Source organism: Maylandia zebra, linkage group LG3, assembly GCF_041146795.1.
Source record: "Maylandia zebra isolate NMK-2024a linkage group LG3, Mzebra_GT3a, whole genome shotgun sequence".
Taxonomy (NCBI): Eukaryota; Metazoa; Chordata; class Actinopteri; order Cichliformes; family Cichlidae; genus Maylandia; species Maylandia zebra.
In genome coordinates this window covers 40,658,695-40,684,630 of record NC_135169.1, presented here as the reverse complement: position 1 = coordinate 40,684,630, position 25,936 = coordinate 40,658,695, and the positions used below count along the sequence as shown (strand labels likewise).

Genomic DNA, 25,936 nt, shown 5'->3' with positions numbered 1-25,936 from the left:
GAAGACCCAGCTACAACCTTGATCTGTCATCCCTAAAATATCACAATGAGGTACGAAATAAAGGATGGAAGGGTGGGGGGAAGACAAAAAAGACTCATGCGCCGAATTAAGTTGTCAGCATTGCTAGCACCGTCGAAGCGCATCTGTTTAACCAACATTGTTATTCTAGTATAATGGCGGGGATCAGAAGAAGAAAAAACAAAATTTCCTTTGGGTCTTGGCAGGTTTGAAATAGGCAGGACAAGGAAACACTGCAGCTCACGTTAATGCCTAATACTCACTCACATTAATGTCTAATACGCACTCGTTTCTTTCCCACACAGAGCTCTGTATTCCCCCTGGGCTACCATTTGCTTTGCAAAATGCATGCATGAAATTCTTGAGACCAGGCTCCCCGTGAGAGTCTAAATAATAGATTACCAACACAGCATCCAGCCTGAGCTATAACTTCAGCCCCAACTGTCTGGCCTCATTAGTGAGGGGGGTGTAAAAGATAGCCAGCTGCTAGCCCAGGTGACGGCCCACAGCTCTGGCCTTTGGCTGCAGCGGCCCACCCTAAAGAGAATATACGGCGTCTCGCTCTTTGCAATTCATCTTGTAATCCGCCTTAAAGCTGCTAAGCTTCCGCTGAAGGCAAATGAATGGTGACCAATGGCAAGAAAGAGGAAGACGAAGAAAGAGGAGAGAGGAAGTTTGAGTGAGAAGCGCAGACAGGGAGGGAAAAAAGAAGAAGAAGGAGAAAATGTGTCCGATTCAACTGTGAGGAATCAAAGGTGGTTGGTTTGGGCTGTCTGGGCAGAACCAGAGGTGACCTAAGCCATTTTCATCCACTGATTGCCCCCCCCCCCCCCCTTTTTTCTCCCTCCTTCTGCACCTCCCTCCATCTTTTTTGCTCTCTCTTCTTTCTCCTCTGTAGCTCTGTCTCTCTCGCCCTCTCTCTCCATGTCCGCTTCCAAATGGCAGTCATTATACCAGACATGAAAAGTCATTTTAGTTCCGCCTGGCTTCTTCAAAGCAGCTAGCTATAATTGCACAGTGAGTAGAGAGAGAGAATGCCGGGGTTACACAGAATTTAAACGCTCGCTCGTAACCTTGCAGCGATGCAGGAATTTGAATTCCGATTTAAAACGAGAGACGTAAATGATTAATAATAAAGGAGACATATTCCCACAGCGTTGACGCCAGTACGTCCACATGTGCAGGACTTTTTTTCTACTCTATTTCCCACCTTCCGCGTGAGATTTCTATACGTCTTCCGAGACCTCTCCGCGGGTGCACTGGATTCCACTAAAACACGCGTCACTTCAAGAATTATGGCACAAATCGGGGAAACATTTCCAAATGATGAAAAATCCATCTCCTATTAAATGCATTCCTCATTCGTGAAATTGCTATGTGGCAATGTCACTGAACTTTTTAATGGAACCCTCTGCTCCTTGCCAATTCCGGTCGGAGTCCGGGAAATGCAAATGGGCGACAAATTCAAATCTTTACACCCTTTGTTCCGAAACTTCATTTAAGATAAAAGACATTTTTATTTGTGGTTTAATGTATGCAAATATTTTTTTCTGTAGCACTGCTGTTGCAATAAATCCTGCACGTTGAGTCTATTCTTAGGTTTCGCTCTACCATCTACATTCATACGCGCATGTGTGTGTGTGTGTGTGTGTGTGTGTGTGTGTGTGTGTGTGTGTGTGTGTGTGTGTGCATATATAGACACACTGGGCGTCTGGGTGAGCACAGAAGTGCTTGTGTGTGTTACAATCTCAGGCCTGAAACAGTTTACAGCCCCTGAGGGTCATATATACGTAGCTCTTTACCAGTTTACGAGCTAGCCACCAGTCTGAGCTGAGCACCCCCTCCCTTGCACTTATCTCTTGCACCCTTATATTTGGCACAGCAGGTAGCGTAATTGTTCCTGGAAAGAGCCTATCAGCCAAAGCCTTCCATTTTTGACTTTTCGTCTCAAAGACCTTTATCACAACACCCCATTTTTGCCCGGCTGCTGGCTCTAACCACAGAGTGCCTCTGAACAAAAGTGTCTCCGCTAAGTCGTTCCCTTTTGATGGAGAACGACAGGGTGAGCGAGCAGGGAGGTGAGTAGACAGAGAATACAGACTGGGAAATATGTCTTCTGTACAAGACCAGCAGCCCACCCCCACCCCAGCCCCCCCCCCCCCCCCCCCCCAATCCACCAAACGTAACGTGGCTCTCTCGCGCGCGAGCAGAAACAAATTCTGAAACTGTCATACTTTAATTGAAATTCCATCACTTGTGTGGCTGCTATTGTGGAATAATTTGATAAAGCTGTGTGACATGAATGCACACAGGCCGCCCGCCACTTCCATTTCTTCCTCAAGCTTTTATTTCCTCATTCTGCCGGTTATTCAAATGAACCTCGCTGGATTCTGCTCTCAGCCTTCCCCAAAAATTAAGATAAGAGGAAATGAGACAATAGGAAGGGCATAAAAAGAAATGATGTTTTGGGTTGCAGTACAATCAAAATGAATCCCTTAAAAAAAAAATAGCACCAGGCTACCGTTTCATACTCCATCGCCTTCTTTCATGCAGCATTTGAAGCCAGAATTATCATGTTTCACTAGCACTCTTCAGCTTTCTTCTAAGTAGCCGCAGCTTTCCCAAAGTGTGGATAGTGACAGACTCTTAGTTGCTAGATGGGGGGGGGGGGGGGGGCTGATCCAAAATGGAGGTCAAGGGCAAAATTATAATACTCTGCCAGTGCTGCTGACCCCGATCCAAATCCATACCCGCATACTTCCACCCCATGTACGTCCTCACAACTGGCTACAGGCGTTTGGCATCCATCATATCTCCTGAAACACAATCTCCAAGCAAAGGACAGCTGCAACAGAAAAGCACTCCTCCGTGTTTCTGTCACTTCGATAGTTCCCCTGTATGTAAAGGCTGGAGGCAGAGCCTCAAGGCGAAGCACTCCAAGCTGTTAGAAATGACACTGAGCGTTCCGCTTTTAACGCTTACAAGTGCATTTTACAAAGGGAGATGAAATCGCCATGAAAGAATGGGGAAGGAAGGCAGAAGAACTTTTCTTTCTAAAATTACACCTCATTTCAATGAGGCTAATTTGAAGCAGGGAGAACACGGAAACAAAACAAGACAAGGCATTTAAATCAGTCGCAGAATTGGAGAATGGGCGCAAACGGGGAAAGAACAAGCTCAGCTTCTCCCTCCATCCCCTCCGCTGCCAAAAATATTTACGCCTCAGCTTTCTGCCCTGACAGGGTGATGGACAGTAGAGGTGATTTTGCTTGGGCGTGAAAATAGGCTTCTTATTATTCCAACCCAATGGCAACTTGAATATCAATAAAAACTGCTAGCGTTCCCCTATGTGTAAAACCAATGCCCCGTAGCGGTGGTTTTTATCAAGCAACCCACCCTTGACGCTAGTTATGCAGTACTAGAGGTTACGGGAGGAAATGCTTGCCAAGTAAATAAGTGAGTGAAGCGATTGAATAGAGAGGAAAAACATCGCGGGACCACAGCCAAAGTGAACCAAGGGTAAAGTCATGATCACTTCATTATGCCGCGGTGCAGCTCAGTGTTGTGCGAAATCAAACTGCTTTCTCATTTGTCACAATGCATCAGGCTGGCCTCTGTGAGGTGGGGGTTCTGTAGTCGAAAGAGGACCCCGAAGCACAGCCGCACACGCCAGATTAGCAGGAAGAAACTTTTAAGTGTGCCATATACAAAATGCACGTGCGAAGTACGGCGTGAGCTTCGTGGACGTGAACCTTCGTGGAAGCGTTTTCCCTCCAGAGCCCATCAAACTTCTCTCTCGCATCCACCAGCCACCCACCCTGCCAGCTAGCCTGCCTGCCAGTCAGTGGGTAGCTGTTAAGGGCCATTGTTGGCACAAAACAAGCTAGAATACACCCACTGGATTACAGGGGGCAGGCAGCGAGGGGGGGTGATTGCTAACAGACATATTGGCACTCCATCTCACCCAGTTCCAACACCATGGCGCCTGATAATTGCGGCCTCTGTGTTTACGTATCCATTTTTGTAATGTAAGTGTTGATTTCTCATTCCACACTTGTAATAGGGGCCCTGGCCTTGGAATTCCTCAAGTAGAGCTCTCTCTCTTTCACACACAGAGGCGCATGTAAAAGCACACACGTAGTACAAAAAAAAGTTTTTCCTGACATTTCTTTCTTTTCTTATTTTAAAGTCTTGAAAAAAACAAAATAAAGCAGTGAGTCAGAGCTACTTATCCGTGCTGAGACAATGGGAGTGTGCGGAGCAGGCACACTTGTTTTTAACCGGCCTCGGCTGTGTGCCAGTTACGGATGGTGGATAAGGAGATATTTAAAGCTCCCGCAGTCCTTCCAGACATCTCTGTTACACCGAAGGCCCTGCTGTCAATTAGCTTTTATCGGCGAGCTTAACATTTAACCAACCAGTGGCGCGGCAATCAAATCGCACAGCTAAGCGAATGCGCACTGAAAAAGGAGCAGAAATAATAGAAGCGTCTGAAAGATCTCGAGTTCCCTTAAAACATGAAGTTTTCAAAACACCCGCTTTTCCCTCCAGCCACTGTCAAAAATGTAGGATGTGATTTCAGAGTGTGCTTCAGGCACAGAAACTGAAGAAAAAAGGAGCAGATCGGCAGGCACGCTAAAGATGGCCCAAGCCCCTTGTAGGCACTTTCCAACCCCTGATCATTTTTCAATTTAGCAGCTTGAATGCCACAAACTCTTTGCATCCTTTGCGCGTGCACGTTCACACAAACACGTTCGTGTTTTCACAGGTTCAGACTTTGCTCACCAGCTGCATATCGTCTGGGAGGCTTTAGAACAGCAGAAGGTGAAGGATGAGGGGTTGGAGTGCAGATGGCCGCGTCGGTGCCACTTTTCGATGACTGAGACTCTTTTCTCCCTTCAGCGACTTTGGGAGGCAGCACTTAAAACGCAACGCCGCCTCGGCGCGTGTCCATTTTGCCTCCCTCTTTCGAGTGCTGCTGAAAGTGGAACTCGAATGTGTGGTGACAGCATTAATTGTGCTGTGTCAAAATCGGGCTAATTGTTTGAGCCTGGAACAGTCGAACGTGAAGGTACAGTGCAGAGATGCTGGGCGTGCTCTTCCCAGAGTGCTCACTGTGCGATGAAAACGCCTGAGCAAACACCCACATTCACTCTGATTTGAATGTTTAAATACACACACACACACACACACACACCATACTGGCCTTTCAAATCACCTCACTAGCCGACTCTGCCTTCGATCCCTGCCTTTTCATTTACCCAGACAGCAACACCACAACACATCTTGTCACTCTTTCATCCATTTTTTTTACACTGTAATCCCACCTAACGTGAATTGCTGATTATGTAGTTATACACATATTAATTTCCATCAAGCTGATAAACTATCATTTCATCCTTGGGGACATTTGTTACATTTCTAACACTGGTTGCTATACCTTGCATAAAGTTTTTCTTTTTTTTTTTTTCAAGCAAAAGAGGAGGGATCTCTAATCATGGCTTGTAGCCCCTCTCTGCTGCATTCTCCTCAGTGGCTGGAGAGAATGAGTCCCCTAGTGGCCCAACTGGCACACTGAGCACAGGTGGCATGTACTCCTGGAAATAAAGGCTCGCTTTCACCTGACTGACAGACAAGTGCTGCTTTTATTATTCTAATTTTTTAAAAGCAGTTAACTGTAACGCCTCCTCGTCAATAAACACTAGAAAAATGTTCTAAAAAAAGACAGGTAAGATGAGGGACCTCTGGAGAGTTTTTAGAATGCACTTTGAAAATTCCTCGCACTCCACTCGCTGCCTACAAAGGCAGGATGCACTAATACGAACCGTATACTCACGACAGCCACTCGGCTTATAAAGAGGGCTTAAAATAACGTGTTTTTTTAGGATAACACAGCGCAGAAAAAAATAGTTACCAGTTTATTTTAAAATAAATAAAAAAATAATGTAAAAAGCAAACGTAAATATTATAAATACATTAAGTGCGTGCGGATAATCTACTGAACACCTCAACGCAAACCCCACGTCATGACCAAAATATAGCACAGACAAATTTGCTCACGTGCAGGTGCATTTTAAGGTTTTTGTTTTTTAAATCAGCCAGTCAAAGGAAGCTATTTCGTGTCATTCCGCGCGAATTTCTTACTGTAATGTGGCCCTGAAAGCAACATCGCGTCGCGCGAGTTCACAAAAACTACAAGTTGGACACACGAACACGGCAGCGCGAGGACAGAAAAGCCCGTCCACATACGTGTAACGGCCCCCGCTAATGTTTGAACCAACTTCGCGAGCCTGTGCGCGCACCTCAAATCACTGCGGCAGCCACTTCACTTCCCACCGTCACAACCTCCAAACTCCCAGGCTCGTCAAACATCTCTTACCTTATCACCATTTTGCAGTCACTCTCAAACTCAGTCTGTCCTTTATTTTTTTCTGCGTAAAGGGAAGTCGAGTTTCTTTTTCTTCTTTCTGTTTTACATCCACTAAATGGCAGGCGAGTCCCGGGGAAAATACCGTGGAAGAAAGAAATCCGTCCTCAGGTCCTTCTTCTTTCTTTCTTTCTTTCCTTCTTCTTTCCTCCCCCGTCTGTTCGTTCTTATTTCGCGTCTTTCCTTGAGATGTCCGTCACCGGTGATTGGGGGGGGAGAGATGGGGGTGAAAAAAAAAAACACGCACGTGGGGCGTGTATAATATATTCTCTGGTTTGGGTCTGTCTCTGTTGTGCTCGTTAGATCTTCATTGAATTGAACGTGGCGAGACTGTGGTTGTGTTTGGAGAGCGCGGTGTGCCTGGGACACACTGCTCTCTCTCTCTCTCTCTCTCCCCTCACTCATCCGCCTCGGTAGGTCTGTCTGAGTCTCTCTCTCTCTCTCTCTCTCTCTCTCTCTCTCTTCACCGAGACCTGAGCACGAACTTGGTGTGTGCGTTTGTGTGTTTTTGCGTGTGTGAAAGGGTGGGTGGGTTGGGGGGAGAGGTGACGTCACTCAGCGAGGTCCCACTCTGCCAGCTCTCCTGGATCAACTTTCCTTCCCAAGTCCACTGCAGGAATGTCCATTTGGACATGGCTATTTTAGAGGAAGATTGGTGTGAAAGGGAAGAGCCAGAGTGGGTGTGAGTGTTTAGATTTGACCTGGTAATTATTTTCAGATGCTAAATCAAGACAACCTCTTTAGCTCCCATGTGTCTCTGTATGTCAGTTATTTTAGAGTTGTAAATGTGTTGTAAAGATTTCCCCCCCTTTTTAAGTCATTTTGAATCAGATTCCAACACGATGTCTATCAGCAACAGACTGTTTAATACAAATAAAAAGATGTGTCTATGCTGCACATATTTAGAGAGAATCCACAGAAATGAGGTGTGAGGTCAAAAGGGGGAATTGAATGGCTTTGGTTGTCAAGGAGGCAGTACATTACAAACAAGTAGAAATCAGTGCAGTTGGTCAGGAACATCTCCCTCTAACCATCATCAGTCAGGATAGTTCATTGCTTCATCTACAAATCAAAGTTAAGACTCTATAATGCCCTCATATCAGACTCCGCCCCCCCAAAAGTAAGTATGTTTCTTTTTGTGGGTCCAAGCCTATTAAAACTGAACTTAGCTTAAATAGGCTTGTGAGCACGGGACATGGTAGAAGTAGAGAAACGTTTTTCTCGGGTCCTACCTACTTCCTGTCACCATTACTTATTTCATCTGTAGTTGCATAAAGTCACAGAATGCCACTCACTTTCTATGATCTCTGGTTACAGCATTGCTCTAAAGGACTTCCATTGTGGATGTAGTTTCATGGTGGAATGTATGCTACCATCCAGACATGTTTGTTTTCAGGGAAGGTCTTGCTTATTTTAAGCAAGCCTATGTTAAACCACAACAGTGTGGTAAAGGTCTGGTAACTGAAAGGGGCCTGTCTGCAGTCCAGACCTGACACTCGTTGAAAGCTAGTCTGATTATAAAACCAAAACAATACAACAAATGAGGAACTGATGGAAAGAAACACCGCAATGAAAAGAGACAATCTAACGAGCATCTGGATAAAATGCCAGCCACTCCACTGAACTGAAGTTAGTGCTCTAACACACAAAAATGTCCACAAACATGCTTATTTATTCATGACATTTTCGCAGTTACTTATTGTCAGTAATTGACCTGCAGTCTTCCCAAATCTGGACAGCTGCTGGCTAAACAACAACAGCCTATTATAAGCTAACACTATGATGGCATAGTGCTAGCTTGAGTGTCCTAAAAAGCACACTTTACCTCTGACAAAAAAAAAAAAAAATTACAATCTTACATCGTATGACTTTATTCACTACATGTTTGACTCTATCATTGCTAGATCCAACCTCAGAGAAAGTTTTACTAATTCTAGCTAACATAGACTAACAGCAGCTAACACTGGCTAACAACCGCTAACGGAGGCTAAGAGCAGCACTTATCGACAGAAAAGTTCAGAATATCCTCAACAACTCACATCAGCATCTGAAGTTAGCTTCACTGACTCATCAATTCGTAGAAAACTCCTTCCACAAAGTTTTACAGCCACCTCCAGAGTAAATAGAGTTGGACAGATTGACAGCTGAGGTAACAGCGGACTGACACCTTACACTCACTACAGATGAAAAAAGAGTCTTTGGGGTGATTCAAGGGGTAAAAATATAAAATACTGAAAAATATATAATTGGCACATATCTGCTTTTTTTTTTTTTTTTTTTACTGATTTATTACTAAATGTTAAGATTATTCAAATATGCTACAACATAGTGTGTAGAAAATTGCTCAGAAACACTGGCTGGTCATGGCTGTTATGAGGTATAGTCTAGATTTAATGTTTTTGATATCTCTTGGCTGACTAAAATATATTAGCGCTACACCTTAGATGTACTTCTTTTGCAGGGGTAAAAAAACAGAATTCAGTTGCAATCTACTGACAGCTAGTGGTGAGATTTTATACACTGTACCTTTAATTTCAGCTATGGGTTACCAGTAAAGAGGTAGTCTCCAAAATGATCAGTTTCTGTGCTAATACTTGTATAGATGCTGTATTATGTAAGCAAGACAAGATGAATCTGTTACAAAGTGCAGTACCTGAGTAGTAGTTATAGCTTTTATAGCTAGTAAATGCAGCTGCCAAGCCAAGAATAAAAACAATACCACAAAATAATCAATCTTAAATACGAGTTGTACTGTACTTGTGTTTGTTACTTGATTATAGATGGTTGCTTTTCCCCACAGTGGACAAACAGAGATGTAGCATTACCTACATTTCCTGACTTTGGTTTGGTTCATAATAAATATCATTGTGTACAGTAAGGTGCCTCTAAACCCTCCTGAGAGACACAGATCCCTGTAGGGATCTTATATTGATTCTTTTGTCAAACTGAACCTAAAGTGCATGCATGCAAGCATTGCTTCTTCATGTAGGAAAACTGCCTTTACATATGCAGGAACTAAACCAATGCCAGCCTGTTGATCAGGAACCTCCAAGTCTAAGAATTCCTAGATGTGGTTCATGCATGTCTATGTCACCGCCTAGGCATAATGTCACACAACAAGGGGATAATATTGCTCTTTATAACACAGTGAAGTGAATGGACCTCTGATGTAGGGCTACAGAAAATAACAGCAATGGCCTGGGGAGACAGATGACTAAGACCAATAGTGTTTTCGGAAAAGTTGCCTCTATGGCAGCAAGCCAAAACCTCTGATGAACAACCTGGCCCTGCAGACACGTAGATCTAGCATCCAACAATAGTACACTGAGAGACAGAGAGACAGACTACTGCAGTCAGCAGATCTGTTTTCTTACCTGCACTCAGCCACGTCATGTATCTGATTGAGTAACCGTGATGGTGATTTACACCTGCAAATTATACCCAGCTTCATTTTGTAAGGGCAGAATTAGATTCAGTCTATGCATGTAGAAAAAGAAAGTGTTGGTTTTCTGACAATGAACCATGGAGCAACTTGATGAAATTACTGTAAGGTGAACTATTGGCCTCAACTGCTGGCTATGAGAAAGTATTGTGGGAGTGAGACTGTTATGTCTCAAGGCACAATGCACTGTAGATCACAAATGTGTGGATATCACGACAACACTTTCTTGGATTGTTTGGAATATTATTCTTATGTAAAAGGAGTAGAGGTTGGAAAGCTAATTTGGTTGTAACAATGAGGTGCCAGATTCCAAACATTTAAAGATTCAATTTCATTCATAAAACTCAATTTGCTTTAATAAAACAATTTTGTTGACATTCACCCTTGATGTATGACTGCAAGAGATTTTGTTTTTTCAAATCTCTCAACAATATTGTTGATCTTTGAATATAATTGCGTGGCACTAGATATTAGATTTACAGTTCTGCTCTGCTTCTAACCTTGTTCTTTTATATTCTTGGCACCATCTATAGCAGTAATACAGCAGCACTTGTTGATAAATGGGGGCAAGGGTAGGATTTATCAAGAGGCTGCCTTGCTCCCCTATCGTGGCTGAACTTTGTTGCCCAACAAGACACGGTAGTCTATAAACCAACTGTCCTTCAATAAGAAGGATCCAAGAGAGACCTGGGAAAATAGATTACCACCTGCTGCAGGTTTACCTACCAGCACTGACAGGAAAAGGACAATTTTAAAGACTCTAGCAAGGGAAAATTTCTTTGTTGTAGGACAGTGATAATGCATTAGTGTTACATGCGTCAGTAGTGTTTGAAATCCTGCAGTGGACATATTTACATTTATATGTGCGTGGGGTCATGCAAAGTGAAGCACTGATTGACATTTACTATGTAAATACAATGCAAATGCTAGTAACGATGCTAAAGGTTATCCTGTATCAATATGCATTCACTTTAGATGAATAATGTAAATAAACCCTTTGATGTATGTGCTTCCCTGTGTACGTACCCACACAGTAAATCTTTGGGGATGATTCTGACTTTAGAAAACTAATTAACATTAAATATTCTCAATACTTTGAAATTCAGTGGAACTGCTTTTTTCTTTTTCAGTAGACAAAAATCAGCAGTTGACTGTTGAATCATTTGAATGCCATATTCAATTATAAGCAAAGTCAGCGCTGTGGATATTTAAATAATGTGCTACGCAAGCTATCTGAATTCTGGTTGAATATGTTGGCAGCTATTGCAGGTACTGGCATGATATTTTACACAAACATTAGGCAAATGTCATTCTTCTTCTAGTTTTGCCGACAGGTCAAAATTGTTCACATGTCCTGTCAAATATCTCAAAACTAGCATAACTATTGGCACCAGTTGGTTTATAGAACGACTCGTAATAACTTCGGACATATCCTATGACTTTTCAGTCTTATACTGCTTTAAAGTTGAAACAGCTTCAGATTTTAAACAGATACTTACATCTGTTAGTTTTCAGTTTTCAGTTTTATATGTCATATGCAAGTTAGCACAGGGTCAACATTGCAATGAAATGTGTTTGATGAGCAGCAGTAAGAGAAAATATAATAAAATATAATAAAATAAAATAATAAAAAAATAATAAAAAAAATAGAAAAATAGTAAGGAGCAAAATATTAGAGAGACATGGTAAAAGAGAAAAGATGACTAAATATATATGTATCTATAAATATAAATATATGTACACTAGTGATTAAATAAGAAAATCTTGAAAAGTTATGTCGCATGTTAGCATTTAGCCCCTATATGCTTCACTAGTATCGTAACTGTAGAGTTATTCTTTGTTAAAAGTACCGCAAGTCCCATTTAGCAGTGCAGCATCTTAGCCTTTCACAGCTCCTTTGTGCCATGGTGCTTGAGTTGGTGGATCATTTCTGCTTAAGTTAAACCTTTTCCCTCTGCAGGGTCGTCAGCAGTGTCCTTGTGGACAGTTTAAGCTACTGTACAAAGCAGATTAATTCATTAGATGATTTTTTGTACTGGGTGCATTGTTTAGTTCTTTGGGATCACACCTTAAAGTCACATTTATGTGTTGTGTTTCAGCTTTGAACCAGCTTGATGAGTGGTTCTATAAGTTGTGGGGAGAGAAACAAAGAACCTTTATTTTGCTTAAAGAGGTTCTGAGTAATGTTTGTCAGATGAATTTGAAAAAAGGCTACTGTTGACACACATTATCATTGCTCAACAGGTTTGGGTCAATTCGAGTGCAACTCAATCCAATAACTGTTAAATCAGTAACACTTCAGTTAGTGTTTTGATTGCAGATAATTTGCAGAGTAACTCTGATTATACAGACTATTTATAATTCAGCAACCACATTTAATGCTAGATTTAAAAAATCAACAACAACCAAAAAAAACCCCAATATCTTTCACTGTCAATCTTCTCATACCCCGAGGTTCAGGCCTTCTCACCCTTGACAAGTTGCTGGCACTTTACAAATGACTGTCTGTCAAATCATTACTCTGGTTTCTGTGACCAAAGACAGCACCATGTATAATGCTGCAGAGAAGAGAGGCAACTTATCTGAATCAAAAACAAGGAGTGTTGTTTTCAGCTCCTCTCGCCCAGGAGTTGATACATTTATAGCCCCTACCTCCCCCCACAGTCCCGATCAAGTAAACCAGTCATCGTAAAATTAATTTCCCCATCAAGCGAGACTCGCGCTCTTTGGGATAACAATCTATCTTAAGCGGATAAATCTAATCCAATGTGTTGAGACGGATGGAGATTGACTTATTTATGGCCGCTGCCCATGCAGTTGAGAAAGAGAGGAAGGAGGGTGGTGGGTGGAGGGGGCTAAGTGCAACAAATGCCAAGGTGATACTGCACATATCTCCAAGGCACGAAAAATGTAAACCAACACCCAACTCTAGTCCTTGGCCGAGACATCTAATACTTCTCTCCTTCTTGGAATCTGTCAGATGTGATGAATGGCTAAGCATACAGTCATGCCTTCATGAGCAATTAACATTTAGTCAAAAATTGGAAGACTTAATAGTCAAAGAGTTCATCACAGACAAAACAAGGTTTTTATGATGTCGCCGAAACGATTGTGATGTTTAAACGTGAGATTGATTGCCGTAACTACGCAAACGATATGGAAGAAGTGACTAATTTACTTGTCAGACGCCAGACAGCTGTATAGAGACTTAAACAATCACTGATAATGCCTGCACAATTCACTTACTGACCTACATAACTTGGAGACTACACAGTCGTATCACACGTCTCTGAGGACAAATCACACTTTAATGTCTCTTTTAATGCCAGACCATTAAATTAACCCTGTTTATCTTTTTCAAATTGCTGCCTTCGAGAATTACCTTGACCCAAGATGGCTGTCTCATGACGAAGGGTGAAAATTGTGTATTATTATTAGTTATTTTCTTGAAAAGTCATGATGGCACAAAGAAAAATTGTAACAATCAGAGTGAACTTTGCAACCTTTAACCGAATTAATAATTTTTAGGTTAATAGTTTTCTGCAATGTTAAGTTATCCTGAATAAATAAGCTACAATCCTTATAACTCTCTGTCTCTCTATCTGATCCGATTTGACTGACACTGCAGCGAATCCAATTTTGATCTAAATGTTGACAAAGTTCACAGACACTGTGACACTGACATTTTTTAAGGTTCAAATGCATAAATCTCATGCAATAACATCCGAAAGATATTATAATATTAGACGAGCTTACTAAAGGTCTGCGTTTCATGTTTGATCTGTTTTCACTTGCTATCAGCTGTGCAGCACGTTACATCAATATGCCATGCAAAAGGTAGTGAGACCAAAGAAGCACACACGAGCGCAGACTGCTTGTTCATTGTGTATTAGTTGCATAATCCATAGCTCGGTGTGCAACAATGCGTCAAATATTGCCCTTCGCACAGAGGGTCGCAAGCATATCGACAACGGGAACGCAATGGGCTGCACTCCTAAGGAGGTAACTTGAACTCTTATGTGACCTGAACAGTTTTTCCTTTCACGGGGCATGTCATGATGAGAAAACCAAAAGCTTAGTCATCTGTTCTGAAACTGCTGAGTCATGAGTAGTCAATATCACCTTATTATGATGTCAAGCGGAATCAGATTTGCAATGAGGCTTGTGGATGGGGCCTCGGTTTGATTTAGTTTAGTGCTGGCATGGGGTGCAATGAGCTGAAAAGCAATTAGGTCCATTAAGAGATCAACTGGGATGGCGTGAGCAGCCGCGGTGTGCAGCGGCCTGCACAGAGACAAAGAGAGAGATAAAGGTAGCAAGGGAGAGAGAGTTGGACAGATTGAGTCAACTCCTGCCTGATGGAGTCACTCTGTGGAACCTAGCTCAGGACACCGTCCACTAAACCGGCTAAAATGTGCATTTGGATTAAATGTTAAATTTATGTGTGAGTGAAGTGAGTCGGGCACAGTGTTCCCCTTACAAGTCTGCATCAACACTGCTTTCATACACTTGATATGGTAGGAGGAAGATTAAAGGAAGTGGAGGTGGACAAGTGAAAGTGGATGACAGGGGCTTTCCCCCAAAACTAATCTAACCGCAGCAGCACTTGACTAATATTCAGTCAGCGTGAAGTCACATTTGCAGCTGTGGAGGGCCCTTCTTATGCAGAAGGAGGGTATGCATATGCAGGTAAGCTGTGAGAACCCACTACTCTCCTCCTTAAGTAGCAAACAGCTGTCACGGTGAATACCAATACCTAAGTTGTTGTGCCTTTGAGTTATGTTATGTGCTGTTTCCATGCAAATACAGACCTTCTCAAAAGAATGAACATATGGTCTGTATACTTTATGCGCACTATAAGAAAATACAGGTAAGAACTTAGTAAGCGCCAACAGGCAGGGTTAAAAAAAATAAAGTCATAGCAGAAGTGCAAAAATGTGCAATTCCTGGAGTGGCCACTTGAGGGTGACCCAATTCTGCTGGATGTTTCTTCCTGTTACAAGGGAGTTTTTCCTTCCCACTGTCGCTAAGTGCTTGTTAATAGGGGGTTATCTGATCATTGGTGTTTCCTCTGTATTATTTTTAGGGTCCCTGCAATATAAAGCGCCTTGAGTTGACTGCTGTTGTGATTTGGTGAGCTATAAATAAAACTGATTCGAATTAATTCAGTGGATGACTTTTTAAAAATAATTTTTAATTCTTTTATAAGTTAACTGTTTGGATTTTGTTAGGGGACCGGCCGCTTTGACCTCTGTACATCATGACTGTCTGCTAGACACCAACTCTACTTTGAGCCACTGACAAGTCAGGACTCCAGCCTCTCACCCAAACACGATCATTTATGCCCCCTACAAAACCAAAATGGTAGCAGCCAAAATGTTATCTCCCTGCTAATGGTTCAAAAACTGGAATCCAAACACCTGTGGGTGACATCACAGTAACTGCGGCCATCTTTTATTTTCATTTTATGTTAAAGACATATTTAATGAGCTAGGTATACAGCGCTTGGTTGATTAGTGACTCAACAGTTCTGCTAATCCCTGAACTCACGTCATTATTGTTTTTCTTTTCTTTTTTTCTTTCTGTTGTATGACAATGGAAACAGTAAATATTAAGCTCTGGAAAGTTTTGGCTGAATTTTGTCTCATTTTAATTATTTATCGTTGCAACAATAAAACAATGTGAAAAAAAGCTGTCCATGGGATGGCCACTGATATAGCGAACCATCTACAGGACTGAGTAAAAAGACCGAGTTAAAACAGGATGAATCATTGCAACGATGTGATAATGTAATATAGCTACGATCCCTTTGTTTTACATTTCAGCTCTTTTCCTGTTTCTTTGTGATTCTCCCTTCCTGCCTGAATTCAAATAGGTGAGTCTGAGGGCGAATCACACACTCCCCCTTTTCTGTCTGTTTCCCCTCTATCCACTCCCATTCTTGTCTTTTCATTTATTTAAATTCCTCCTTACTCTAAAAGCCTTTTTACCTTGTCATCATCTTATACCACTTGCTCATTTATCTCCACCCTTCTCTGTCTTGCTCTCTATATCTACTTCTTCTGCTCTGTACCTCTCTGACTTTTCCTTGCCAAACTAATAGTGACACATACCTCATTTCTTTCTGTCTCTTTCCGTCTGTCTCTCTCTTTATCCTGCCTTTTCTCCCCTCTCTTTTTCTCTCTTTTAGCACATGTGGGCATTTACGAGGAGCCTCTCACCATAGCCGATTGATCATGGCCATTGTTTGCACTGGGTCCTCCATTTTACAGTCCAGTGTTCATGAAAAGGAGTGTCTGCCACTCCTATCCGTCACTCCCTCTACTCCCCCTTCAAAAAATATACTCTCCCTCACTCTCTCTTTGGCCAGTGATCCCCCACTGACATTTTCACAAGCACACCTTCATCAATTTCACACCTCCGATGCCCTTCTATGCCAATGTGGGAGGCAGGAGGAGGAGGAGGTGAATTGATGGGTGAAAGCTGACAAAGCTCGCGTGAATCTGAAGCCGGGGAGTGGCAGAGTTATTTAAGTGTAGGACAGATAGGACATGGAGGGTGATCAATATGTGTGTTATCAAAGTCCAGGAAATAAACAGCTGCATGACGTCAAACAAGTGCCCCAATTCAAAAATGTCCAGCAGTATGCAAAAAAAGAAAGAAAGAAAACAGTTTCATGATGACGACCACACTGACAGCTATCGGAATCTCAGCTTACCATTTGCTGCCCCCTGTAGTTAGCACCGTTCTCATGTACTTCTCCAAAGATGAGTGAGGCAGCCTGTGCTAAAACTTCAATAATGCAACAAAAGCCGAGATGAATAAAAAGCCGTCCAGAAGGTAAACATCCTCGGTACTCTCTTCCTCCCTTTAGACTCTGGAAATTAGGCTATTCTTTCATCAGCCAACTGGTGCATTTACGAGCCGCTAAATTAATTGGCGGCAGCGTTTAGATGTCAGCTGAAGCAAAGGTAGTACATTCACCTGAACAGTGAACAGAGCCTTGAGCCAAAGACTTCGATGAAACATCAGAGGAGATGGAGGAAAAGGAGGAGGAGGAGAGTGGAGCAAAAAGAAGAAGAAAAAAGAAAAGAGTCACAAGGTGGCTCATTCACTGGTTCAGGGGTTTATGGGATTGCTCCCAGCTGTCACTCTGTGTAGTGAATTCGCAGCACCGTAATATCTTAATTGTTTCAAATTAAATGCTCGTAAAATGGCAAAGGAAATGAGTTTTTCTCGCTGGCTAATCCAAAGCAGCCCCTTGACTTACATCTGGGCCTGCTTTAAGTGAGAGCTGGTTTAAAAGGTGGAATGGCTCCCATATGAGATAGCTATGGATAGCTCAGTGTGGAATTAGTTTTTAAAGGCTGTGAACTACGAGCCGATCGCTGCTCGACGCGTCTCCTAACTCTTTTTTCCTCTTTCCTTTGTCTCCTCATCATTTTTTTTCCTCTCCGCTTCCCCGTTTGCATTTTCATCTTTCTCTTTCATTCTTACTTCACAAGTTTATGTGTGTATTTATTCATGTTTATATAGAGGATGCGCGCACACAGGAGCTTATCATAATAAACAGTCTAAATATCCTGTGGGGATTCACACATTTAGTTTCCCTCTCATCTCCCTCCGGCACTCGGAGTCGCAACTCATTCCGCAGCACACGTTCGGATCACTCAACCTGCTAAAGCGTCCTGAATGACATCAGACTCGCTGTCAAATACACACACACACGCAAATATATCCTCCTGTATTCATGCATGCATGCACATACATTATGCATGTACACGCTGACACACATGCAAGCTCGGAAACATTTAAACCACTCCTTAGTCTATCACCAACTGGTCTATATGCTACTAGAAACTCAAAGCGCACATAAACACATGACTTGTGTGTTAGCACAGTATGGCATCCTTCTTATGGCTATTCTGAATGCAATATCCGGTCCTAATGGATATCAGAATTTCATATTAGCCCCTGTTAACTTGACATCTCCCTCTTTTCATTCTTGTACAAATACCGGCTCAGAACGAAGCCCCTAGCAGGCAAATCCAACAGACAATTATGTGTCATTACATTTGCAAAGTGGTTTTGTGGTGGGGGGCTTTAGGTAGCGGTGGCAGTAGGGGCAGTGAAGTAGATTATTGTAAAATGAATCACCAACTGAGGAGGCCTGACACCTCTCCACGAGGAATCAGAGACTGGTTAGAAAAAAGAAAAGAAAAAAACAGAGGAGAGAGGGAGAGATGAACAGAACCTAACAATACAGTCTTCTTTTTTAAATCACATCCCATTATCTACAGCAGCAGATAGTTAGTATCATTAAAATTAGAGATAAAATTGCAATTAATATTTAAAAAAAATGTAATTTTGTCATTTGCTAAATGGACTACTAAATGAAGCTTGGGATTGTTTCATCAGTACATCCAAATTACTTATGCTGCTAAGGCCAAAGAACCGTGCAGCACATCTGGGTGAAACTTGTCCAGCAAGTGCGCTAATTAGAGCTTGACTGATATAAGATTTTCAAGACCGATGCCGATACTTTCGGCGATTTAAAAATCCGATATATTGGCTGATATTTTGTTTTCTTACAGACACATAAAGCATAAACAGATTTCAAACATTTGCTATGTGTAGCTAGTTATGTCGTTAAAATATAAAAAAGGAAGACCATAAAAAAAAAACAGTTGGAGCAACCCACTGTTCCCGCAAAAGTAGCAACAAAAGACAACGAAAAAACCCCAAAAACAAACCACAACTTCAACAGGGAAGTTGCAGGGCGCCCTCTAGTGTACAAACTATGCAACATCAACACCATGACATGGTTGAAGGGTGTTTCTCTTCTTTCTTTCCTTTTTTCCCCCCATTTTTATTTGTTGGCTTTTACAAATGCTGATACTGATATATTGGTGAACAGCTCATATCAGCCTCTAACACCAATACATACTATGTAATTTGAAAGCTAGTGATTCTAGGAAAGATAGAGTAATGCATAGCAGGGGAAGAATAATGTGATTTGAAAATTAAAGCATGTTAACCTATTCTAGTCGAATCCCCCCAAAATTAATGCAGTTATTAGCCTGAAAGTGGAAGTACACAGATACTCAGACACAGAGATTTTTGTAGACAGCCTTGCCTCCTTCAGTTAATGTAGCCTTAAAACAAATTGTAATTTCTGTCTTTCTTTTTTTTCTAATACTTTTTATTTTGTACTTTTTCCAAATTTATAGTACATACAAACAAAAATAAGAAAAAAGAAGGCAAAAGAAACAAACTAAACAGAATGAAACACACATAATCTGTGGGAAGAAAAGGGGGCTGCTACCAGCCGGGGTATGCCCAATGTACCGTCCTATCGATCCCGTCCCAAAATTTCTGTCTTTCTTTTAATGAAAGAGAGAAATATTAAATATATGCAACATTTTTTCTGCTCAAATTTGAATCTTCGTGGAGTGAAAGGGACAGGTGTACGGTACAGTGATGATCTAAATACAAATCAGCTTTTAGACTATTGTGACAAAACGTCTTCAGTGACAAAGGTAATCGAGATGATTCTCTTTGAAATGAGCAGATTGTGACAGATGTTAGCAGCAGGGTATGTTTGTCTCTTTAAATTGACATTTGAGTAAGCTACGTGTAGCGCCAAACACGCCAAACCCTGGCTGTAATAATATTAGAATTCCTGTGGCTACTGTGGGTGAAAAATGTGCGAAATCAGCTTTAAAAAGTTTTTTTTTTCACTAATCCTTTACATTACGGTCCATCTTCCACTTCTTATCATCTGCCTTTGCTCGTCTGCTGCATGCTGCATTGTTTTTAATATACTGCAGAGAATTCTCAACCCTGTCCTCTGATGCTTCACATCCCATCTCTCCCCTCTAATCTCCACTCCTGCTTCTGTCATTTCCATCTCCCCTCCCCTTCCTTTTCTGTTTTTCAAGCGTCCTTTTCTCTCCCCTCTCATGTCTCTCATCACCTCCACTCCTTTTCATTCCCCCCCTACCTGTACACTACACAACCCTCCCTCTTCTCTGGACTCTCATGTGCTCTTGGATCCTTTCCCACCCCTTTCTCTCTTTTCTGTTTTTCTCCGCGACTCTCGCTTTACCATTGTTATTACTTTTTTTTGCCTGTCCTGTCTCTGTGATTATCTTGTTACCATTGCTCTGGCAACAAATTCTCTTGACAATCGCTTTTCTTCTTATCCTTACATCTTCCCCATTCAAAATCTACTACGTGTGACTTGTTGCTTTCTGCGGTCGCCATTTATTTTCCCTCCTCTTCTTTTAAGTTTAAATTGTCCTCTATTAACTGTTCCCGTGCCTTACTCCAGACTATGCCTTTTCATTGCCAGCCTCACACTCTGCCTCACTCTCTTCCTCTTCTACTCTCTTGCTACCATGTTTGTGGCCTTTCGCTCTGTGCACATCTAATGGCTGGGGTGTAATCCACTGGCTAATCTGCTGACAGCCTGTGTGACAAGGCATTAGCTTTGTGTCACTGCCTACCATGCTGCTTCTCAGCATGTGTGTGTCAGAGAGAGTAAAAAAAAACGGGGGGTTGTGGGGAGAAAAGGGCGAGTCTGTGGATGTTGTGCGTCTGCATGCATACATTTCTTTGTGTATATGCTTGGATGTGTGATGGGGCACAAGTAATGTGTCTCTGTTGCTTGATATTAGCTGGATGCCCAAGCGTAAAATTGATACCGAGGCTCCCGAGTTTTCCGCGAACTTTCACCTTTCCATTTTTTTCCACTATTTATGTCCACCGCTGCTCCTATTTCCCCCCCCCAGTCCATGTGTAATAGCAGTTTTAATAAGATGCCAGGTCAGAGTGTTAGCAAGAGGCAGACTGGGCAAGACAGGGCAAAACAGCCTTGTCAGGGCGCCTCACTGCTCTGTCAGGCATCCAGCCATGTCAAATAGGGCTCAGTTTGTAACCAAATATTGGATTTTCTATTATTTCCACTATAATAGCTTGGACATGATTGTATTTCTTTCAGCAAAAGCTTATTGTGCTGCATTTAGCTCTAAAGCCGGCTGCTCATTCTGCTGCAGCTGTATAATTAGTACTATTATTGCCATTATTGATTAATCTGTTGATTGTTATTATTCTGTCCGGGATCGGCTGTTTTGTCTATACAATGTCTAAAATTAGCAAACGTCTCAAAAAAGATGAGTTTCTCATGACTTGAGCGTTGAGTGATTTTGCCTCGGTCATTCGCTCGTTTTAACTTTGCTGTTGTTCTTTTGTGCTCATGCACGTCCATGCACGTCTCATTTCTTTGCATCTTTTGTACAAAAAGAAGGTATTCTTTCTCATTAGAAGAACCAGCCCCGCTGAGCGAGGGGGAGCTCACCTTGCACTTTCCTGCATTTTTCTCCTTTTAGCTTCTGTCCCTTTCTTTAGCGGTCTCCTCCCCCCGCCCGCGTCTCCACCTGAGTGATCCTGTTATCACAGCTGACCCCTTTGCGAGATCTGTCGACAGCCAAAGAGATTACACACAAGGCCACGGAACACACCGGGCTAACCGTTTGAAGAGAGTGGGAGAGACTGCCTGATCCCTTGATGCTGATAAAATGCCCAAGGCTTTGGGGATTCAGGAAGGTCCTGTTGGGAATGGGTGGAGCTTTAGGGTGGGAGGGTTGTTTTTTTTTAGGGGTTTCTTTTGCTATAGTCAACTTTAAGTCTACTTCTAATCACTTTGCTTTTCAGAGGGGATCAAGGAAAGGAGAATAGGGGCTTGGTTTGGACTGAAAGCGGGCCCTGATGGAGCTGAGGATAAGGTTGTTGTGGCTTGATTCAATAACAGTTTGCAGGAAAACGTAGGTGTAGCATATTGATGGAAAATGCTTTAGTGCTTGGATGAAACACAATGATTTAAAGAAATGGTTTCGTGGCCTTTCCTACATGGATTTTTTAATTCACGCAGCTCACTTGAACAGCTTGTAGATCCATTCCTTGCAAGAATTTTTCTTTGAACCCTGTCAGCAAAAGACTTGCTTCATCTGTAGTGTAATCTCGCATTTCATAGCTGCTCAGGCTCATAAAGGACAAGTTATATTAGTTTTATTGGTTGCCACCAATGCCTCCTCTGAACATTTTCCAGCTAATGAATCATACTCCCTGGAGAAGTGTGATTCATTTCATTCATGCTAATTCGTGGGTCTTCCTTTGTACATCCCTCCAAACTTCCCGTTTTTGACTGTTTTTGCCGCACGGGGGATACGTCTACCATTCAAGTGAGAACACAGCACAATTATTATTGCTTCATGCAGCACAAAAGCAGAGCGGAGAGAGACAGACTCTTATGAAACACGGCTTGCCAAAATGCTGTCAGAGACGGAGGTTTGATGGCTCACTCGTCCGTGGCCTCCGCATCATGTTGTCTTCACCAGCTGTTGTTTGACAGAAAGGGATTCTTCCCGCAGTGTGCAAAGACACAGCTATCAACTTAAGAGACTTGACAGGAACACACTATGGGGCCGTTTCTCTACTGTATCATAATAGGTATTACTGGTGGAGCATCTGCAAACGGCACCAGATAAAACAACGGCAACAAATTGCAAAGAAGTTGGAAAAGTGGAGCCCTGGTGGTTTCTTTCTCTTTAGAATAGAATCATATTTCTTCCTGACTTCAGGCTGACACTGTAAAAGGTTGTTGCACTGAGATACCTATGTTCATAAAATACATCATAAACCTTCTGGTTCAGCTTTTTAAAGCAGTTCTTTGTCATCGCGTTTTGCAGTGGAACCAGGAAACAGAGAAGCGCACCAACGAATGCAGTCCCGGGAAAGCAAGACTGTGAAAGAAACTGCCTTTTATTGATCTCTCCTAATTACTCGAGTCAATAAAATTTATGGCTTCAAGGCTTGCCAGAATCCACTTATATGGCATACTGAGTTAAGCAATCACTTCTAATGGCGACTGATTAAATGATATACTGTTGTGTGCCAAACAAAAGCAGTACAGAACAAACACGGTGGGGTTTAAAGCCCAGTATGGAGCTACACTGCCAACGAAGAGCATCAGAACTGAGCATGAAAAACCTCCAAAACTGAACGACGCAAATAAAATGAGCCACTGCTTATTTCCCGTGTAGCTTCCTAAAAGTCAGTCATGTGTTCAGCGTTTTCTACCAAATTCCCATTGTGTACATCAGCTGTAACCATGCCAGTGAAAGCGGATCACGACAGATCACCATCCTCTGTGCAGACACATGTATGTATAGAATTGAATAAAATATGACATACTCTACCGGGCTTGTTGCTGCTGATTGTGAGAGCAGGCCAGAGCTCCCTACACTTAGTAGATCATCGTAATTAAAACATAAATAGGAGGTATTGAACTGCATGCAGTCAACAGAGCTAGTTCCAGGGAAACATTGATTCATGCATGCACTTCGAACCAATTGCTCTCCTATGCATGGTGAATTATAGAAATAAAATATATAATATAAAGGGTAGAAGCCTTCTAAATAAAATCAATAGCAAGCTGCCTCGACTTCTCAAATAGTAGACAGTGAATTACAATCAAGCAAATGAAGCCGGTGGTGGTGGGGGTTTACAACATTTTCCATGAATGCAGAATAAGATACAGAACACACATTTAAGCTGTGAGTCTGATGAAATATCTCATAGGAATTAGAAAAATTAAAACATTTTAAATGCTTACTGGTTCAGGTTTTTTTTTAAATATTTGCAATAACTGTTAGCATCACAGAGTGTAATGTGTTAGCATAAATACATACTCCACTTTTCAAAATGTAGCAACTAACTACTACTACTATTATTATTACTACCAGTGTTGGTCAAGTTACTTGAAAAAGTAATTAGTTACTAATTACTAATTAGCTCTGAAAAAGGTAATCCCATTACTTTACTAATTACTTATTTTCAAAAGTAATTAGTTACTTTATTACTTAGTTACTTTTAAAAAAAAGGATACACAACCTGAATAGGTAATAAAGCAATAGACCTTTCACCCCATTCTATTTTTTCTGCATAATGCATCATATGAAATGTAATCATTAGTTTTAAATTAGTTTTAATCTTTTAACTTTATGCACGTTGCATCAAGCAAAAATTAAATTATATGCAACATTCTCTGACTGGAAGAAATTTGTTTAACATTTAAACCTATTTTCAGCATATTCCAGCACATAAAATAAAATAAGTTTGTGTTTACACTCACTCTTTCAAATAGATGCAAGTAAAACGCAGCAAAAGATAAATACAATCAAAGATTCTGCGGCACTAAGTCCTGTCGCTCTTAAATCTATTGTCATCTGTTTAGCAGAAGTGGGGCCGGGGGAGGTTTGCCCGGTGCCGCAGAGGTCATTCCCGTGCTTGCTCAGATTTGAAGCTTAATTTTTCACTGCAGAAGGAAGTTTTCTTCCCACGCAGAGTGTACAGCGGACGCTAATGTTTTTGTCACTTTTTACAGAATCAAACTCAAAGTAATGTGAATACTTCCAAGCTTTAAACGCTGCATGGTCGTACTCTCTCCCGCGCTCCATATTATCCACTGTTGATCCACACATGTCTGTTGCTGCCACGGAGGTCGTAATGACGTGCGTTACTAAAATCACGGTTTAGTAACACAGTAACGCAGCATGTTTAAGGGAAAGTAACAGTAATCTAAATCCTTTTTTGCAATAGTAACTCGTTACTTGAAAACAATAGTAATCGGATTACGCGTTACTTCCCATCTCCGATTACTACTACTACACTAAAAAACCACTACTGTAAAAATACTGGGAATTGTAAACAGTAAAAGACACTTCTTTGTGAATACAGTGCACAGTAATGTAAATTCTGATGTCTTTGAGGAAATAATACTGACGCCAAGCTACTATAAATTTTTATGGGATAATGAATTAAGAGTGATCAGCTGTTATCGCGTCATAGTTCAACATGAACTATGACGCGATAACAGACATGAAAACAAACTTAACGTGTATTGTGCATGAGCAAAGACGTGCACATGCATTTTTACAATAATAAACCATTTATGAAAATTACAGCAGGAACAGCAAAACAACGCGGCAAACAAATAACTGACAGTAGAAACTGTTGTTGCAGTGGGCAGACTGAAAAGAAAATACTGTTAAAATGTAGCAAATGCACCTGCCTGTACTTTCCTGCAATTTAAAAGGGAAACTTCTTACTTTGTACCCTAAGTGCTTTTTGCTGTTGTTCAGTGTTAAGGATCAAAGACACCTGTCTACGACTAACACAAAGAGGGAGCAAGAAGCATAATTTGTCATTTGCCATAGACACCCGAATAAAAAGGCATATTTTGGTTTGCCATGTTTTGTTTTTTTTTTGCTAAATAGTGAATTTAAAATGTACTTCTAAATGTTTCTTTCACCAGACATGTTTTCTTTTTCCTTCCTCTGGAGTGAGCCCAGCCTGGCAGCGTGGAGCTTTATCTCAGTCAGCCATATTTGTTAGTTTGAAAGCATTCCTAATTTACCCCGAATACAGAGAAAATTAGTCCTACTTAAGATAGTCGGCAACAAGAAAGCTTTGTGCAAACACTGGACTTTGATGTGTATCTGTAGTCTGAATAAGCCACAAGCCTGCCTTGTGATGATGGTTAATGGAAAAGTATAAAGGTCTAGAGTAATACCAATGCAATCTTTTTTTTTTTTTACATGACATTTGTGCTAAACAATAATATCAGTATAGCTACGCATGAATTCCAGGTGCTTTAAACCCAGATTTGTTCAATAAGAATACACACGTGCTGCAATGCACCAAAACTAATTCGTTTAAGTGCATTTACTTCTTCATCACCTAACACAGTTATCCGAGTAATTCATTTCAGTTAACCAGAGCAGAGAGTAAAAATCTGTATGTTCTCTCACCTTGGAAGTTTAAGGTTCACCTCGAGGGACGCTGCTTTTTTCCCCTCTCTTTCCGTCTGTAAAGCTAATATAGCGTGATGAAGGAACAGAAGCACGTGGATTGTAATTTTGCATAGGTGCCATGTGTTACAGCTTCAGGAGCATTCCTTAAAATGGCTCTGGGCATGCACCTGCACC

The 25,936-nt window shown here is 41.6% G+C and overlaps 1 protein-coding gene across 31 annotated transcripts in view; it reads right to left on the bottom strand.

The window, feature by feature from the left end:
* ptprda (protein tyrosine phosphatase receptor type Da) overlaps positions 1-25,936 on the bottom strand; it is a 416,134-nt gene that overhangs the window by 133,940 nt on the left and 256,258 nt on the right. Inside the window, exon 1 of one of the 31 annotated variants that reach the window (XM_076881854.1) lies at positions 6,398-6,817. The exons of the other annotated variants lie outside the window; for them this stretch is intronic. The gene's annotated coding sequence lies outside the window, so the exon portion shown is untranslated. Of the gene's footprint in view, positions 1-6,397; positions 6,818-25,936 lie in introns of those variants that run through there. 31 annotated transcript variants of the gene reach the window in all.